The sequence below is a fragment of the Manis pentadactyla genome, chromosome 10 (assembly GCF_030020395.1).
Source record: "Manis pentadactyla isolate mManPen7 chromosome 10, mManPen7.hap1, whole genome shotgun sequence".
In the NCBI taxonomy this organism is placed as follows: Eukaryota; Metazoa; Chordata; class Mammalia; order Pholidota; family Manidae; genus Manis; species Manis pentadactyla.
The window spans coordinates 3,590,644-3,608,629 of NC_080028.1; the positions used below are offsets into that span (position 1 = coordinate 3,590,644).

Consider the following 17,986-nt stretch of genomic DNA (forward strand, 5'->3'; position numbering starts at 1 on the left):
CCAACCCCCAGTAACAAATGGATGGAACTGGACCCTGCTGAGCCCCAGTGAAGGGACAAGCCATCAGGACAAGGCCAGGGCAGGCCAATTCAGTGAATCATAAGGCCCTGTGACTTCCAGGATGCCTACTGTGTGCAAAGACTGTGTCCCACCCCAAGGCCCTCCCTGAAGCTATGGGTGCTCTGGGGTTCACTGTGCACCTCCCAAACTCCACCGGGAGGAATTCCTGCCTTAGCTTTATGGCTAAACTGAGGCTCAGGGCACCCAGGAAGTGTCTAGTTGGATGGCTAGTAGGAGGTGGGCTGGGGGCTGGGCAGCGCTTGGCTCAGAGCTGGCTCAGGAGAGTCTCCATGCCAATGACCCAGTGCCCCGGGCCCTCTCTGATTCCATCTGCTTTGAGGAGCAGGTCGGAACAACTGGGCCAGAGGGCAGGCAGCAGGACTTGGCGGGAGGCTCTGGCTCACAGCAGGCCAGAGGACCCTGTGCCCCGCGCCCCTGCTCCTGGTCCTCAAGCAGGGCCTCTTCCACCAGCTTGCAGCCAGGTTGTCCCTCACAGCTCTGGGCAGGCTGGGGCCTGCGTGGGTGGGGCTGGTGCTGAGGTCTCCTAAAAGATGGGTCTGCAGTCCCCTCCTGGCCAGGCCACCTACCTCCCAGGCTGCCTCCTGCCCAGCCCAGGGCTAAGACCATTTACCTGGGCCGTGAGGTCCTAGTGTCATCCAAAGGCCACGAGGGGTCCCGCTGTCCCGGGGGTGCTCTGGGATGAGCCACATTCTGCAAGACAAGGTGACCAAAGAGTCAGCTCGGCAGGCCTGGCGGCACGCAGCCCTAAAATCAAGGAGAGCTCAGGGAGCACCCTCCCACCGGCCCTGAGATCGGGGAGGGCTCAGGGAGCACCCTCCCACCATCTGTGCTCGCAAGCCCCTGAGAGGGGCTGCCACTGGCCGCAGGCGAGTGCCCAGGTGCCCAGAGGTGAAGAACCTTACTTGGAAGAGAATGCCTACAAGGAAAGCCTCGTCTGACTGCCCACTCCCGCCCCGGCACCGGGTTCACACCTATGCCAACCCCAACCGTGGGCTCCAGGTCTCCAGTGTCCATGGAGGAAGGGTGTGGGCTGGGTGCCTACTCCCACGGACCCAGGGTACCAGGACCAGGGCTGTGCCCCCTGTAGAGAGCCACCCAGAGCAAGGACAGTCACCACCAGTCCGCTCGTGGCTTCCCTCAGCAATGCCGTGGGTCTCAACGGTGGGTGTCCTGGGACTCATAAAGCCCTCGGAAGACAGAGGGGACCTGCTGGTGGCTTCCCAAGGATGGGCTAGGACCCCAGCCCTGACATGCCAGGTAGAGCCCACAGCAAGCCCCCACCCCATCCCTCTTTGATGCTGTGGAGGCTGTGCCAAGAGCAGCCCCTCTCTGAAGATGGGGGCGGGAACCTGGGAGCCCAGGGCACCGTCTTCATGCAGCACGGGCTCCGGACCCTGCTCTGCTCTCGGGGCCATGGGCCTGGCTCAGGCTCACAGAGGGCTGCTCTCACGGGCAGCACACTGTGGTGCCCATAGGCCCAGACGCTGGGGACCCCCTTTTCTGCAACAGCTCAACTCTATGCAACTTTAGTTGATACTAGTGTCAGAAATTGGGTTTCCAGGGTGCAGGAGCTGGGGAGGGGAAGCCACCCCAGGACTGCTCTGGACACAGGAGGGATTTCTGTCCTGACAGACGGGTGGAGCGCCGACTGCAGGGGCACGTGTGGCTCTGGGCCCTGGTTCCTTCCCTGAGAGACATGGGAGCCCATGCGGCCACAAGTACCTGAGGGCAGCGCCTGGGGGGTCGCTGTGGGCAGGGCACCCCCTCTGACTTCAGAGCAGCACTGACGGGAGGGTCTCCCCAGGGACACTCCGCAGCTCTATACCCTTTCATACACTCCCCCGACGATGGCCACAGAACCGCCAGGGTGGGTGACCACTGGGGTCCCATGTAGGAGAGGCCCACCTGGAACTCAGCACTGAGCCCTCCCCCGGCTGGCCTGGCTTCCCTTTCTGCCTGTCTCCAGTCACTGGGTTTTAAGTTAGACACAATGTGTTACCCGCCCTTGGAGCCTTTAAAAACCTCCAGGGTACGTCGCCCTCCCCTGCAGCTACTGGAGCCTCCCAATGCGGTGCCCTCTCTCAACAGGCTGGTCACAGGGTGTGGCGGTAGAAGGGGTCACCAGGGGTCCCTGCCTGTCTCAGGGTCACTAGTGAACTCCAAACTGGAGTCCTTCAAGAGGTACAAGCACCCCAAATTCTGGAAGCCACGAGCAGATTAGGGGAGAGTGGGGGAGTCTGGCCAGACCCACTGGCTCTGCCTGTCATGTGGCCCCTGCCACAGGACTGGCCTCTCTGGCCCATGGTCCTCCCCCGTGCGGTGGAACAGCCTGCCCACCCCACAGGCTACGGCAAGCCCTACAGGTGACAGGAGTAGGAGCCCCAAACCCGGGCCAGCTCATAGTGGCGCCTGCCACCACAGCCCTGCTCTAGTGCCAGGACTGTCCAGGGGCCCGCCCTGGGGGCCGCTCAGCTCAGAGCCCATGCCCCATGGTGCAGGCCACTGGATGGCAGGGCCGGCCGGGCCCTCGTGGCGCTTCTTTGCCCAGATGTGGTTCTGTCCTTTGGAAGGCACTGGCTCTCCTGGGCCTGGGAACGTGACGTAGGCTGTGGGGTGGGGCAGGAAGCTCCGAGCCCCAAGGGAACCCCAGTGTTGACTGAGGTGCAGGGCCCAGGCCCACGGGCTCAGTCTGCGTGGTCCACACTTGTCTTCAGTATTGAACTCGGTCCCTCTCAAAGGTCACGTGTAGAACCATTCTCCCTGCCAGAGCGAGCTGCTAATGCATAGTGCACAGAGCACAATCAGTGTGCAGAAGAGCCGCAGGAGGCCCGACACCTGGCCCTGGGTCACGCCGTGTCGGACACCCAGGGCCCCAGAGCAACCGAGACAAACAGGGAGGGGTCAGGAGCAGGCCAGCACGCCGCGGGCAGCCACATCCTCCAGCCTCAACCAGGGGTGTGTGCCAGCTACACAAACCAGGGGTGTGTCCGCACCTCTGCTGCCTCACTGGGGCCAGCTGGCTTCTGCAGCCAGCAGCTGCCACGGCAGCCAGTGTGGTCAGGGCGCAGGCGGGCTCCGTCCCCAGGGTCACAGCACCTAGTGGCCAAGCCGCCAGCCCTGGGGGGAGCCCAGGCTGCAGAGCCAAACAGGCTGCAGACTCTTCCAGGCTGGGCAGGAACCTGGCCTCTCTGAGCATGTTTTGTATCTTAAAAAGGAACCATTTACACCTACCATACAAAGCTGACATCAGGGAAAACGAATGATTGAAAATCCGGTTGGCTCGGCCGGCATACACAGTAGGTTCTCACGCAAGGCCGCTGCCAACACCACTCTCCTTACCACGCGGGCTCCGGAGATGCAGGCCGTCGGCGGGCACGGGGTCACACGCCCGCCTGAGCGCCACTGAGTCGGGGACCGTCACAGGCGATGCGGAGCAGCGGTACCCCGTTCCGGCCCCACAACCACAAGGACTCCTGCTTCATCCACAGATGTCACTTCCAGGTGTCGGACTCAGAACATTCTAACTCAAATGGAGACTTGAAGACGGGTCTGCCCCAAAGCCACAGTACCGCCACTGTCACCGGTCACAAGGAGCCTCCACGTGCTACCCAGCCTCAGAGCACTGCCCCCCAAGTCACCTCTGCTCCTTTTAAATGGCCACGACGCGCCCTGGGCAATGCTGGCCACCCCTGCCCCCATGACCTCATACACTTTTGGTAAACAAATGTCTCCTTTCGGGGGAGAACACGATAATGGGTGCATCCTGCCCAGGTGGTTAGTTTTGTAACTAAAGCGATTTTTCCCCATTGCAAAAGGAACAGACTGTCATCAACAAGATTCGGGAAAGTGAAAGAAGGAAGCAGCCAGCACTTTGGATCCGCCCCTGCCCAGCCCCGAGCACAGCAGATGCCCTCCGGGAGGGGCTCACGTGTGCATCCACAGAGCTGCCTTGACCTTTCCTGGAAGCGCTGCCCACACGGTTATAAACCCTGCAGTGTCATTCCGAATGGCCACATAATGTCCCATCAGGTAGCTTCATCATAACTACGTAACCCAAACACCGAACCCAGGAGAATGGCTGGCTGCTCCCAGGTTCTCCCATTCGTAAGAGGCATGAGGACGAACAGCTCCATGCACAAATCTTCCGTCCTTCCCCAGGGGAGACCTCCAGAAGCGGGGTTCCGGCTCAAGCCCAGGAGATCTGCCACATGCCCAAGACAGCCACTCCAAACCTGGCCCCTCAGAACGTTCCAGAGCCCAGCACATGTCAGAGGTAGAGGTCAAAGAGACTGTGGGGCAGATGGAGAAACTGAGACTCAGAGCAGGGGAGTGATTGGCCCAAGGTCACACAGCAGGCCACCGGCAGAGGGGACTGGCCAGTGGGACGGAGGGCCTGAGCAGGCCCCGGGCTGACCTGCCTCTGCCAGAGGAGGGGAGGCGAGGGACCCTGTGGTTTTGAGGACACCTGGACGAGGACCCGGAAGCGGTGACATCTGAGCTAAATTAGCAGAATGTGCTGTCACCCACTGATGACATCTGATGGGCCAACAGATGCCTGCCTTTCCCACCTAGTGATTGAGAGCAACAGCCCCAGACATCCATGCACCTGTAACAGCGGGTCTTCCTGACTGAAACCCCCAGGGCAGCGGCTGGCATTACCCGGACGTTGTCCCTCTGTGGGCCTCTCCATCGGGCGCTGCCACACGGCTTGTGATGAGGCGTGGTCTCAGAGCATATCTGGTGGAGGTAGAAAAATAAACTCTTGTCCATTTACTTCTCTGAGCATCCCGACTCCCCAGGAGATGTGGCAGGCTTGGTGGCTGGGCCACAGCGCTACGCATGGTTGGTCCACGGCCCTCTCTTCTTCCATTTCAGTCTCTGGATTCTGTTTCGTTCATTCATGAAACATTACCCAAGAGCCTGCCCAGTGTCAGGCTGGTGATTCTGGCCTGTCCTTCCGGAGGCACTCAGTTTTCCTCAGCAGACACGGGCACGAACCGATCATCCAAGCTCGGGTCACAGTCCTGCAGGGCAGTGGGCAGGTGGGCAGTAGGGAGGGCTTCCAGGAGGAGGTGATGTTGTGCAACAGCCTGGAGAGATGGGGGATGGTGCCATGGGTTGCGGGCAACACAAGCCTCCTGAGTCTATCACAGACGGGAGACCGGGCGTCAGCCAGGAGCTGGATGGTAGCCCTGCAGGGTAGGAATTGGGGCAGAGGTCTGCAGCGTGATCACATGTCCCTGGTTGGGCAAGATATGGCAATGTCAAGGCGGAGGAGAAGTGATGTGGGGGCCAGGCTGAAAGGGAGCAGGACTGGGCAATGATCTGGGTGTGGCAGGGAGGGGAGTCAGGGATGACCCTGTAGGTCAGTGGCTGCAGGGACACCCCCACGAGTAAAGGGGGGAGGAAGGGGAATTGGTGTGGTCATAGCAGAGGAAAGTCCCCAGTGGGGGCGGCCCAAGGTCAGGCCAAATTGGTACACCAAGCAGGCAGCCTGCCCGGAATGGCGGCGGCCTCCCCTGTGCAAGGTGTGTTCACACCGAGCTACGGAGCATGCCCAGATCCCAAGGCAGAGAAACGTGCCTTCCTGCTTCTTGCCCAACTCTGTGGCCTCCAGTACTTCCCCTCTCATGGGCACCAGCAGGGTCAGCTGCCACCCAGCTCTGTTCATCGTCGTTCTAATGGGCCACCTCCTGGGTCCTGCCTGCCAGAGGCCCCAAATGCAGCTGAGGGCACAGGGGAGGGCCAGGGGGTTTAGGATGCCAGCCAGTCTGGCCCAGGCTCTTCTGTTTGGATCTGCAAGGGGCTCAGCCTCCCTGATCTCAGCTTCCCGGTGGGCACCTGGTCGGGATTCCACAAGGTTGCCTCAGATAACAGACATTAGGGCCCAGCACACGGAGGGGTGCGGTCCCCAGGAGACAAAGCAGAGCTTAAGCACTAGGCAGCACCCACCGGCCTCACTGGCCCCACACCCGCAGAAGATCCCTGGACACAGGGAGAGACAACGGGAGGGTGTGCCCACCTGCCATAAATCACCACACCAGGCTTTATAGTTATCGGGGCATTTAGCATCTCTTTCTGCTCTTCCCCGTTTCCCTGGGGAAATTTCCCCCGTTTCCTACATTATCCCAGTGTTCCTGTACGTCTAAATCAACCTCGGCCAGCGTGGCAGCCTGCTCTTTGAGCTATAGCTCCCTCGGCCTACCTTACTTCTGCCCGGAGAGGCAATGGCTACCTGGATATGGCCACTCAAACCAGTTTCATTCCTGCCCAGGAGAGAAAACTGAAAGTGCCGCGGAACAGCCCCTGAGCTGCGGTGACAATGTCCCCAGGACCTGCGGGCTGCTGCACCTGCCACGGGGATGTCAGCAAATGAGGAGACCTCGGGTGGGGAGGCAGGCTGGCTCACGGTTGAGGGGGACTGGACTAGCCCCTCCGCCCAGTTGGGTCAGGCAGAAGACCTCAGCTCAGGCCTCCCAGTAGCAGGTCCTGGAGACCTGGAGAAACGTCTGCCTGTCCCCATTTTCCTGGGGCCGGGCTGGGTGAGTGTCAGCCCCAGTGTGGGTCTGCGGCCACCCCAGGATGCACGGCCTGCAACATTCAGGATGAGGATGCTGGGGGGTGGGGGCTTCAGCTGTGATGGCACCACCCACCTACCACTTATCTTGCCTGGCTCAACCCCCCCTCATCCCCTCACAACCCTGCAGTTACTCATCCCCATTTTATGGCTGACGCTGAAGCCCAGGGTGGAGAGCAGTCTTCGCAGACACCAGGTAAAGGCTCCTGGCTACCGCGAAAGCCTCCCTCCTCCGAGGCTCTGCTCCTTGTCTGTGAGCTGGAAAGTGTCCCCCAGAAGAGGCCAGCCCCCACAATGTCTGTGAGATTAAAAAACAGGAGCTGAGAGACCCCCCCATGGGACAGCCAAGCCCCCCAGCCCCACATCACCTCCTGTGAAACTCCCCAGCTCCAGAGAAGCAGAGGGGAAGAGGCCCCCCCACCAGGGCGGCCGACTGGGTCTGGGGGCCGCTGCCAGGGGCCGGGCCTGGGCGAGCGCTTCCGAGTCAGCCGAGCAGCAGGGCGCCCTCCCTGCCTCCCCGGGAGAGGAGCCGGCTGGGTTTTTTTGAAGCTGGATCTCATTTTCTGCCCACATTTCTGACCTCCGGAAACCTCGCGGGTAGTTTTCCAGAGCCCTCTGTATCCCATCGCGGGCACGGTTCACCTCCACCCACCGCGTTCACAGCCGGGCACCCGACAGATGCCGAGTGGAGCTTGGCGGGCACAGCTGCCCAGGCCTCCGGGCACCCACAGCCAGGGGCAGGGCCTTCCCATGCCCGGGGTGCACAAGCTTCGACGGGCTCTCGGCCTCTCAAACCACCGTCTCTGGTCAAATTCCATGACTTCTTCTCGTTAAAAAAAAAAAAAAAAAAAATCCCTCTTTGAAAACAAACAAAAGTCCCAGAACTGGGACTCTGAAGAGCTGGCTTCGTTGCAGCTTCCTGTTCTCTTTGTTTCTTTTTCTTGTTTGGCATCGCAAGGAACTGGAGAAACAGTTTTACCCTCTCATTTTACAGATAGGTAAACTGAGGCCCGGAGACAGGAAGGGGCTTACTCAAGGCCCCCGTCCAGGATAGGAGCAGGGGGCCAAGCACCCAAGTCCAGGGCTCAGTCCTCGGCAGCTGCTGATGTGGGTGAGAAAGGACGGGGTCTGAGCCTGCAGCCTGCCAAGACTGCGAGCAGCCACGGCCAGGGAAATGCGGGCCCTCGGGCACTCACTCCACCGTGGGTGTCATCCGGGCGGGTGGCCGACAGCAGGGCCCCCTGGCACAGAAGGCTGGTGCTCAGTAAATGCGGGAAGAAACCCATGGGGGGAAGCCTTGAATTAGGGGTAGGGCTCAAGGAAAGCAGGCTGGCTCTAATGGAAACCAGTCAGCGGGCCAAATGCAGCAGGAGGGCCTCCCCCCCACCCCGCCCCCTCCCACCCCGGTTTCCATGGGGACAGAGCTGGGGAGGCGGAGCTCTGGCGGGGCTGCAGCAGCAGATGTGGCCTGTGCAGGGCTGGCGTGGGGGCAGGAGGGGCGGCACTGTGCCTGGCAGCAGGGCCCTGGGACGTGGCAGGCCGGGGCTGGATGCGGTAACAAGCCTGGGGCTGGGGTTCTGCCACCTCCGGGAGGCTCCCCAGATTCCTTGGGCCCTCAGCCCAGCACTGGGTGCTCCAGGCTAACCTTTGGTCCTCACCCAGCTGGACCCAGGCCCTGCCAACACCTTCTGAGCCTGGGTCTGGGCCTCTCTGACGGAGCCCATGTTTGCTGAGTGAGGCCGCTCTGCCTGTGAGCAGGAGATGGACGCCACATGGTGGCTCCGGCCCTCCAGCAAGGACCCTGAGCTCACCAGCACCGCTCCATCCAGTCACTGACAGTGCAGCTGGGCTTCTCTTGTACCCTGAGCCAGGGCCAGCTGGCAGCAGGCTCCCTGCCCTTCCTGAGAGATGTCCTGGGGAATCAAGAGAGGAGTGAGCAACCCCAAGACACATGGGGCCCGGGAATCAGGGGCGTGGGCACCTTAGCAGAGGCCACACAGGCGGGCGGCACAGGGCTGTCCGGACCCGACACGGTCCGTTTGCCCACAGAGAGCTGGCTTCACTGGCTCATCCTGGCCTGTACATGCACCCTGGCCCCTCTGTTCTGCCCCGATCTGCAGGAGCCCCCCTCACCCTGTGACCCCAGCCATGGAGCAGACCGCAGCAGGTGCCAGTGATCCCCGGCTCCCAGCTGATCCTTGGACCCCTAAGATAAGGTGTGAGCGTTTCCACGAGACAGAGGTCAGCACCCATCAGATGCAGAATGGCATCTGCAGTGGACGCCATCGTGAAGAACCCGTGAAAAACCCCAGGCCCTCATCTACACTGCAGGCTCCCAGCACAGTGGAAGGGTCTGGGTCTGGCACAGAGCAGAAAGGGCCATTTTGAGAACACCAATGGCTGCAAAATGGCTTTGCCTGTTTTAGTTTTTACCCCATCTCCCAAAGGTTTTTATTCCTGGTATCTGAGCGATAAACTCCCTGTAGCGCATCCATGATCATGGACATTCTGGCCTCTCTGAGCTGAGGTTTCCTTACACAGAAAACTTAACATCCACCGTCCACGCGGGCAGGGACCATCCATGGTCATCCCGTCTGCACCGTATTCCAGCGCCGGACAAGCGCTGGCACATGCTGGCTCCGACTGGATGTTGAAATGAAGTGGCACTGGGCAGATTTAATTTAGGAATGGACACTTTAACAAAAGTGGATTAAAGTACTCAGCCCTGCGCCTGGAGCTCAGTAGGTCAACAAAAGACAGTGCCTCTAACCCCAAGGGGCGAGTCCTGTTTGTACAATCCAACACGTGCTGGCCCTCCCTTGGGGGGGCCAAGTGCGGCCCCCAGCTCTCTCCACCAGCCCCCGGCAAGGGCCTTCTGCCACTCTGGGTCCCCCAGTGGCCCTGCCCCAGCCAGACTCACTCATCCCTCCCCTGGCAGCTGGATACCAACTGCAGCGGCCTGCCACGCTGCCTGGCCCAGGAGTGCCCGCCTGGAGGCTGCTTCTGAGAGCCTGTCATCGGCACCGACCAGGCGGGCGGCCCAGTGGGCCGGCTGTTTGTGCATGACTCCGTGGCGGGGCCGAGCTCACCTCTGGTGCCGGAGCATCCAGGAAGGAGGCCTGAGACCCGAGGCCCACCTGGAAGGTTCCGAGGCCTCCAAAGGTGTTGGTGTTGGGCGATTTACTATTTGTGCATCCCAACAACAGAGGTGCAGGCTGGAGGGCACCTGCGCCATGCTGCTAAGGCCCCCGCGGCCAAGTCACAGGAGCCTGGGCGCTGGGCCCCACGCACCAGGCCCGGCGGGACTCCTTGTTCCAAGCTGGAGGCAGCAACAGCACCCAGTGGCTCAGCAGAGGAAACGGCAGGGACTCCAGGACCCCCCCCCGCCCACGCCCGGAAGCGCGGGCACACCCTCCACAGGAATCCTGGGGCAGGGCTGGGAGCCCAGGAAACTGGGCCAGAGGCTCCCTCACATGTCCCACCGGCTGCTCCCTTCTGGGGTGAGACCCCGCCCCCACCTCCCCTCGAGCCCACGGAGAAGCTCTGAAGCCAGAGCGTCTCAGGGACGGAGGCCGGAGACCCTTTCCCAGAGTCCACCACCATCTGCTTCCCGTCAAGGGACCACCGCAGGCACGAATTAATGCCAGGTGACATCATTACATCTAATGCCCCAATAAACCCATGGTTAGGACTTACGCCTTGGATTTATAGATGGGGAAACTGAGTCTGGGACAGGCAGGCAGCTCACCTGAGTGCCCAGGCTTCTGGTCTCTTTCTAGGAGGTCAGTGTGGGATAAAAACCAACCCACTGTGTGCCTCCTAGCCGGGTCCTCCTTTGACATCTGACCGTTTCCTGAGTCCAACGCCATCACGCCCTCTTAAAGACAGAACTGGGGCCTTTTCCATCACAGCTTCGCTGGGCGCTGGCGCTGGCCCGCCGCCGTCTCACCGGGCCTCCAGCCCCGCCATACTCCTGATGGGGAAAGCAGGCCACTGGGCCTCCCACGCGGGCCTCATGTGCACTCCCTGTGGGGAGGCCAGCCTGTGGCCCGCTTCTCGGAGGGGGGCGGCCAGCACACTGCCCGGCCCACCCCAGGGTCTTCCGGCCACTCCCTCCCGTGGCCCGCCTTCCCGGATCCTGTCCCGGGCCTGCCCGAGCCGCCATTTCCTCTCCGGGCCTGGAGGCTCACTTCCATCCTTGGCAGTCTGCAAATGGCCGGCGCCCAGAACCGCCCGTCCCTCCGAGGAGACAGCGCCGTGCCTGGCCAGGGCCCAGAGTGCAGCCGGCCAGGCCAAGGGGCCGCCTTCCGGTCCCTGGAGCCCAGTATCTCTTTGGCCCTGGGCTGGGAGAAGCACCCGTCAGAGTGGGGAGGGGAGCACTGACCCAGGCATCCCCAGGGGTGACCCACCATGGAACCAGGAGGAGGGCCAGCCCCAACCAGACACAGTGCCCCCAAACACCAGCCCACCTCCAGGACTGCTGACATACCAGGGGAAGCACAGAACACCCATGTGCATGTGCGCACACGTGTCACATGCACACACCGCGTGCATATGCATGTCCACACTCCTCCATTAATGCAGAACAAACATGGCTTTGGAGGGCAGCAGGCCTAGGTTTGAATTCCTGGAGGGATGGAGAAGACAACAGCCCCCACCTAGCAGGCATGCCTGAGGCTCAGAAATAAATTGAGGAGTAACAGCATTACGGGGTGCTCCCCAGGAACACGCATCGTACTGAGCGCTTTACATGCCTTGCAATGACACAGGGACACTGACTGTCCCCATTCTACAGATGAGGACACTGAGGCAGAGAGGCAAAGCGACTCACCCTTGGGCAACACATGCAGGAAACAAAGCGACCCAACCGGAACCCTGGCTTCCGTTCTGGAGCCACGCTCATCCCCACTCTGCTTTCCAAATGTGACCTGTCTGGCGTGGGCCCTGCCACGGTGAGGACACTGTTACTGTCACTGTCACCATTCCTAGATGACCACCGTTACTCTGAGGCTGTGACTCGTGAACGCAGGGCTGCTTCATTTTGCCTTACCTTTGGGAGCACCCAGATGGGTGCCACATTCATGGGGCTGCTAATAAATACCGTTCTGCTGCCGACGCAGGGGTCAACAGGCTCAAAGACCCAGACTGGACAGGATGACGCGGTTAAAAAAATCTGAGAGCAGAGAAACCCGTGAAAGTGGCCCCCCAACGGCTCTGGCAAATTTCACCAACTTTACACTTTTCCTATTATTCCCCAACATCTCTGCCAACAGGTACACTCCTTAAAAATAAGCCAAAACAAAGCACTTCGATTCACAAATGGAAGGGGCGTCGGCAGCCTATGGGCCAGGAGTTCAGCACATCAACCAGGAGGGCAGCCCCAGAGGCTGAGAACGACAGAGCCTGAATCCAGAATTTGGATACGCAGAAGCGAACACTTAAAAATAAGGAAGGGGGGTGGGGTGGGGGAGTGAACCCTCAGAACTGATTTCATCATAATGTAAGCAAAGTTGCAAAATAAACAGTTATCATCATTGGCAAATTATTGTAGCTGTAAAACTGCTCTGTCCTCATGTGTGATGATACGGACCAATAAATTCTGCACTTTGTTATCTCGGTGAGATAATTTTTTTAAAAGTATTTTACAGCTACTTCTTGTAGTTTATTTTTCTTTTGAAAAATTTTAAAATTTAAATGTACCTTGTAGACCATGCAAAATAATTACAATTTTTCATAAATGGCTCACAAATAATTTATGGACGTCTACATAGAACAGCTAGAGATTTAATGTGTTTCCTATAGAGATTATGAAGATACTAAAATCAAATGTCCTAAAACCCCCACGATTTCAAATTTAAATCCAGCATTATGCTGTTTGTGCTGCAAAGCAAGATAAAGATTGGTGATTAATTAAAACATTTAAGGTCCCCTGACATAGGGCATTTGGAGTCTTCAAAGCCAAAGATGAAGACTAAAATTTAAATTAAAATGTAATGAAAATGATGGTTGTTCCTCTACCGAATTTTTCAGGGGATGAGAATAACATTTAATGAAACTGCTTTTATATGCAAGTGCAACTTGTTTATTTTGACCTCAGTTCTTCGAAATTGTTGACGCCACAATTGAAATATGCTGTGTGTTCTAACAAGGACCCAGCAGTCGTAATGACAGACCAGCCCATCTGTGCTGTGAGAATGTATAATTTCAGTCTATAGTGGAATTTATATAGAAGTGATGATGTGAAAACTGCTATGTGTGGTACTTTAAAAAAACTGCTAAGAAGTAATGGGTGCTGTGGAGAATGCCAATATTTTGCTTGATTAGAAAAAAAGATTATATGGAATTTTACTGATCTGGGGGGGGTAGAGGTTACTACCCACGTTAAAAAACTATTATAACTGATCTCATATAAACACCCCAGCTCTATAAGATACAGTAGAAAACATGTTACTGTATACACTAGAACTGTTAAATTAATGGAATCTTGGTGGAAAATACTAATGCAGAATGAAAATGCTCATTTGGGAATTAATTGATCTTATGTTTCTTGCCCTTACCTTGTCCAGAAAGAAAATGAATTAATGTTCAGGAAATCTAACTAGCATTCCAGGATTTAGGATTCAAGTCTTGTTCACCAACATTAAATATACCAAAAAAATAAAAAATTTAAATATGAGGAGGGGGCAACTATTAAAAGCACACATTCTTTCAAAATGATTAACTCTCCTTTCCTCCCAGCCCAACTTTCCATACTCTTGGCTTTTGCCTTTAGAAGGTATTGTACTGTTTTTACCTACTACTATTATTTTGTTTGATTTGATGCTTGTTGAGTATTTGGGTGGTGCGATCCTTTAGCTCACAGCAGCAGAATGTGGCTGTCATAATCACGAAAGTGTTCTAATTATCTCAGCTATATACGCCTGTCTCTGCAGCCACAAACCTCCCGTATCGACTGCCGTTTAATCTAAGAACAAAAGCAGCCGTGATATTCCTCATGTGAGCTGAGCTCAGTTTTAATATTTGGTGGTGTCTGCTCCAGCCAGCTGCTCAGGCGCACACAAACAGGGCCCAGACATCTCTGAATTAGGAAAACAAAGATGTATTTACATGGGAATTTTCCTCTTAGTTGAAATTTAGAACTTTCTGGACCTGGTTTTCCATTTTCCATAAATCAAGACCCCGGCTACCCTGAGACGTGGGGAACGCAGGCCACCTCTGTGGATGCTTTTGTCAGGGGTAAGCTCCGAGCTCAACTCTGCAAAGCCCACCTTTTAAATAAAAAGGTTCAGCAGTTCTGAAGAGTCAGGGACGAACAGAGAAACTCAGGCAGCCACAGAACTCAGCTCCTAGATGGTGGCGGCAGTGCAGTGGGGACATAAAGGTCTTCGAAGGACTCCCACCCCTGTGGACATGTTCAGGCTCTGGACAATCGCGATGTCTCGCCCCACAGCTCTGCAGATGGTACACCAGGCCGGGATCAGGGTACAGGCAGGCCTGGGCCACTCAGGGCCCCTGTGGTCTGTCTGGTGGACGTACGCCTGGGCGCCCCTGCACCGTCTGTGGGCAGGGGAGTTTGAGCCAGGGACAGCACCGTTAGGTGGAACCCAAAACTTAAATAAGTGCTTAAAAAACAAAGCCCCAAACAACCTGAGATTTCCCTCACACTGAGCTGAGAGCCCAAAAGAGCTCCCAGCCACCCAAATCAAAAAATAAAATAAAATAAAATAAAGGGAGAAAGAACTGCATACCTAAACTGTAGACATGGCAGCATCAAACGTGCTGGACAAAATAAAAGGGCATCTGTTTCTCGATGCAGAATCCACCCTCCCGCGTGCCAGCCTGGCCCTGCCTGCCGAGGAGTTTGCTGGGAGAAGCGGGGATGCCTCTGGTGTTTTTCCCTTTGCCATTCCTGGTGCCGCCAAAAATTTAAATAATAATGATAATAATAATAATGAGGCCCCCATGACAAACTGACACAACTGAGCACAGAAGAGTAGGCCGTGCCTATTAATACCTCCTAAAACATTTGTTCAGATTATAATGGAACACGCAGCTACTGTGAAATAACAAACATTCCATTTTTATTGTGATTTCTAAAGCCTGTAGCTTTGGATCTTAAAAATAAATGGGCTCGGCTTCTTCCTTTACCCTGCAGTTTCTGGAAGGGCTTACTTCACCGAAGATATGGGGGGGGGGGTCTGAAATTGAATTTTGAATTTCAGATAACCAATTAGAAGGAAGGAAAGGTAAAAGGCGTGGAGCACAAGATGGCAGAGCTCTCGGCTTGTCTCCAGCAAAAAGAAGGGAAGAAGATGACTTACCCAAGAGAGTGAGGAGCTCTCTCAAAAGCAACGCACTGAGAGCGCTGTCCCGATGCCCGGCCGGTCACAGGGGCAGGCAGAGGAGGGCAGGTCCCGCTGGCCGAGCAGGCCGGTCACAGGTGCCGGCCCCGACCAACAGGCCCTCAGGCGCCCTGGTCTGTGGCCACCGTCGTCTATCACTCTCTTGGTCCGGCCAGTGCGGCCTGGGCCTCGGCCACCCCGGCACCCAGAGCCACGGCTGCCAGGAGCCAAGTGGCGCTGGGGGCGGCCCTGCTGCCAGCCCAGGCGGACGACGAAAATGCTACTTTTGTCTCCTGCTCTCATCTGGCAAGGGCTGCACGGTGAGGGGGGGCCAGAGGCGGCCGCTGCGGCTCGGCCCCGCCCACCGGGAATTTTTGAAAGATGCTCATGGGTGCCGGGAGGATGGCAGACATGGCAGAGGCGGGTGGGCCAGACCCCCAGGCCCACCACCAGGAAGGGGGGCCAGCCAAGTGGGAGAGGAGGAGGGGGCAGGAGCGGCCAGCCTCTCAGCGGCTGGCCCAAGGAGGCCACCGAGAGCCGGGCCTGGCCCAGGCTGCCCGGGTGCCAGCCCTCCGTGGCCGGGCTGTGTGGCCTGGCGCCATGTTGCAGGCAGCCTCCCTGGCCGGGCTGCTCCCAAGTCCAGGCAGCCTGGGTTCACTCTGGGCATAGAGGCCACATTGTTCTCACGCTGGGCCCTGCAGAGGGGCCAACGGCGGCCAGCACCCGGGCCGTGCTCCCCAACAGCTGCCTGGGCCTGGGCCCGCAGAGTGAGCCCCTTCTAACCAATGCCACAGGGGGCTGTGCCAGCACGGCCAGCAGCCCAGGCTATGGGTGTAAATCTGTCCTTGGGTCCGACTGGCCACCTGATCTGGGCAAGCCATCACCTCTCCCAGACTCCGTTTCCCCATCCATATAGAGAACAGGGATAATGGCTCCTACCGCTCAGGCTGCTGAAAAATACACGCAGAGTGCTGAGCATGGCACCCAGCACCCTGCTGGCGCTCAGGAGAGTCATCACGCCAAGACGGGCCACACAGTGGTCAGGCAGCCACATGGCACCGGGGTGTGGAATCCAGGTGTGTCCCCAGCCCCCTCAGACCACCACGAATCCTTCAGTTTCACCAAAGCCAATCTTCACCACCCCATGGGGAAAGGGGCCTGTGCTCTTGACCCAGCCCTTGGCCCTGGTCAGCGGGCTTGAGGTTTTAATGCGGGTGTGCTTCATGTGGAGATGTATCGGGCTCGGCTATCCTCTGCCGTGAGCACCCGGCTGTGTCCACATGGCCAACCTGTCTGCCCAAGTGTCTCCTTCTGCCTTTTCTGAGGTCGGGCGCTGGGGTGGTGACCACACGGCTGCCCAGCAGGGTGCCAAAGGCTGGAGGCAGGGCCAACTCTGCACCTGAGTGGAGGGGACAGTGAGGTGACCGTGCGAGGCCCGCCTCCTCGGCTCTTGGGCCTTTCTGTTGGTAACGACTAGAGGTAAGGGGCGGGCTGGACACCCCGCCATCCAGGGATGGGGGCTCCCCAGGCTGCCTGGAGTACGTTTTATTTTAATACTGTGTTGCACCTGCTCAGAGACAGTCATGCCCAAAGCGAAGGGGTCGTGCTGAGTGAACGAGAAGGAAACAACCCAGGGGGAGCCCTCCGGTCCTCGGGCTCCAGGCTCCAGGCTCATGCACACGGCCACGTGACCAGCTTCCCAGCTGGTGCCAGAGACAAAGCAGGTAGGATCCCAATGCCATGCACCCGACCAGGAATGCTGGGAAATTCATTCCAGGAACAGCCTGGCACAGCTGCCAACAGTCTGGCCCCGAGAGGAGAGGGACCCCCGTGCTCCAGAGGGGAAGCCACCTTGGGGCTGGTCCAGGCTGGAGAGGGGGCAGAAGCTGGGTCACAGCTGCTGAGGGCGGCGGGCATCCCACCCTGACGCGCACAATATCGCCTCCACCAGGAGTGGTCTTTGCTATATGCCCAGCTGGCGGCCCAGGAGATAACAGCCTCTACACCAAGGTCTACAGGCCAGTGTGGGTCTCAGGGCACAAGATATCAGACAGGGTGGCAGGGCAGCCAGGCCAGAATCGGGTCCTCGGACGGAACCGCCTGCCATAAGGTCTGGCAGCATTGCCACTGTGCCGGGGCCAGAATCCCCATCGACAAGCCCTTCTCCTCCCAGCAGGGCAGGGAGGGCTCCACAGTGGAGGTGACATGAACAGATCCTGAAATGCCTGGGACACACCTGTGTCCCTGTAGGCCAGAACCTGCATGTCTGGCACCTGCTTGAAGCCCAGGCAGGCCTGGGAGATGGGATGTACATCTCCCACGAAATTCTATACAGCTTTGCTTACTGTTAAAATATATGGAAGACTGAAGCCCCAGCACCATCGTTTTGTTATAATTTAAAATGTAATTATAAAAGGCTGATTTGAATGTAAATATCACTCTTAAACACAGGAAAGGTGAATATAGATTTAAGAGCCCAAATCAGTAGGTAAATATTTCAGCCAACTGCTCTTCCTACCACCTAAGACCCCAGAATTAAGGAAGGGAGGTTCACAGAAAAACCTAGCCGTGACATTAGAAACCAAAGTTACCAGGACAACACTCCTTTCCTAATCTAAGGGAAAATTCTACTCTTAAAAAAAAAAAAAATTAGCCTCTTACTTTGTACAGCCCATGATGCACACATATCTAACCACAACTACCAGCCCCTTTTGACGGTAATAGCCACTGCCTGCTGGCCACAGCTCTGCTCAGAAAACCCCTTAAGCCACTGGTTAAACAGCGGGTCCCGCCATTTGCCAAGGGGCCGGATTGCCACATCCACTCGGGTTTCTGAGCCATCCCAAGACACAGGCCTCCTGAATCCGGAGTCAAACAACAAGTTTCCCACCCCAAACTTCATAGTACTTTTAAATGCAGCCTCCCTCCTCCAAAAAAAAGTGAATAAAAGCCTGTGCTTTAGGATTTCAGTCTTTCCCATTTCAAT

The 17,986-nt window shown here is 57.5% G+C and overlaps 2 long non-coding RNA genes across 2 annotated transcripts; one reads left to right on the forward strand and one right to left on the reverse strand.

The window, feature by feature from the left end:
- Positions 1–4,822: 4,822 nt before the first annotated feature.
- Positions 4,823–9,689, reverse strand: LOC118923145 (uncharacterized). Its single transcript, XR_005029075.2, has 2 exons — positions 7,239–9,689; positions 4,823–5,273 (listed from the first exon to the last, which is right to left on the reverse strand). It is a non-coding gene; the product is annotated as an uncharacterized LOC118923145 (long non-coding RNA).
- A 507-nt stretch (positions 9,690–10,196) lies between these two features.
- On the forward strand, positions 10,197–13,725 carry LOC130678918 (uncharacterized). The gene is made up of 2 exons (XR_008991873.1): positions 10,197–10,305; positions 11,932–13,725. It is a non-coding gene; the product is annotated as an uncharacterized LOC130678918 (long non-coding RNA).
- Positions 13,726–17,986: the final 4,261 nt, after the last annotated feature.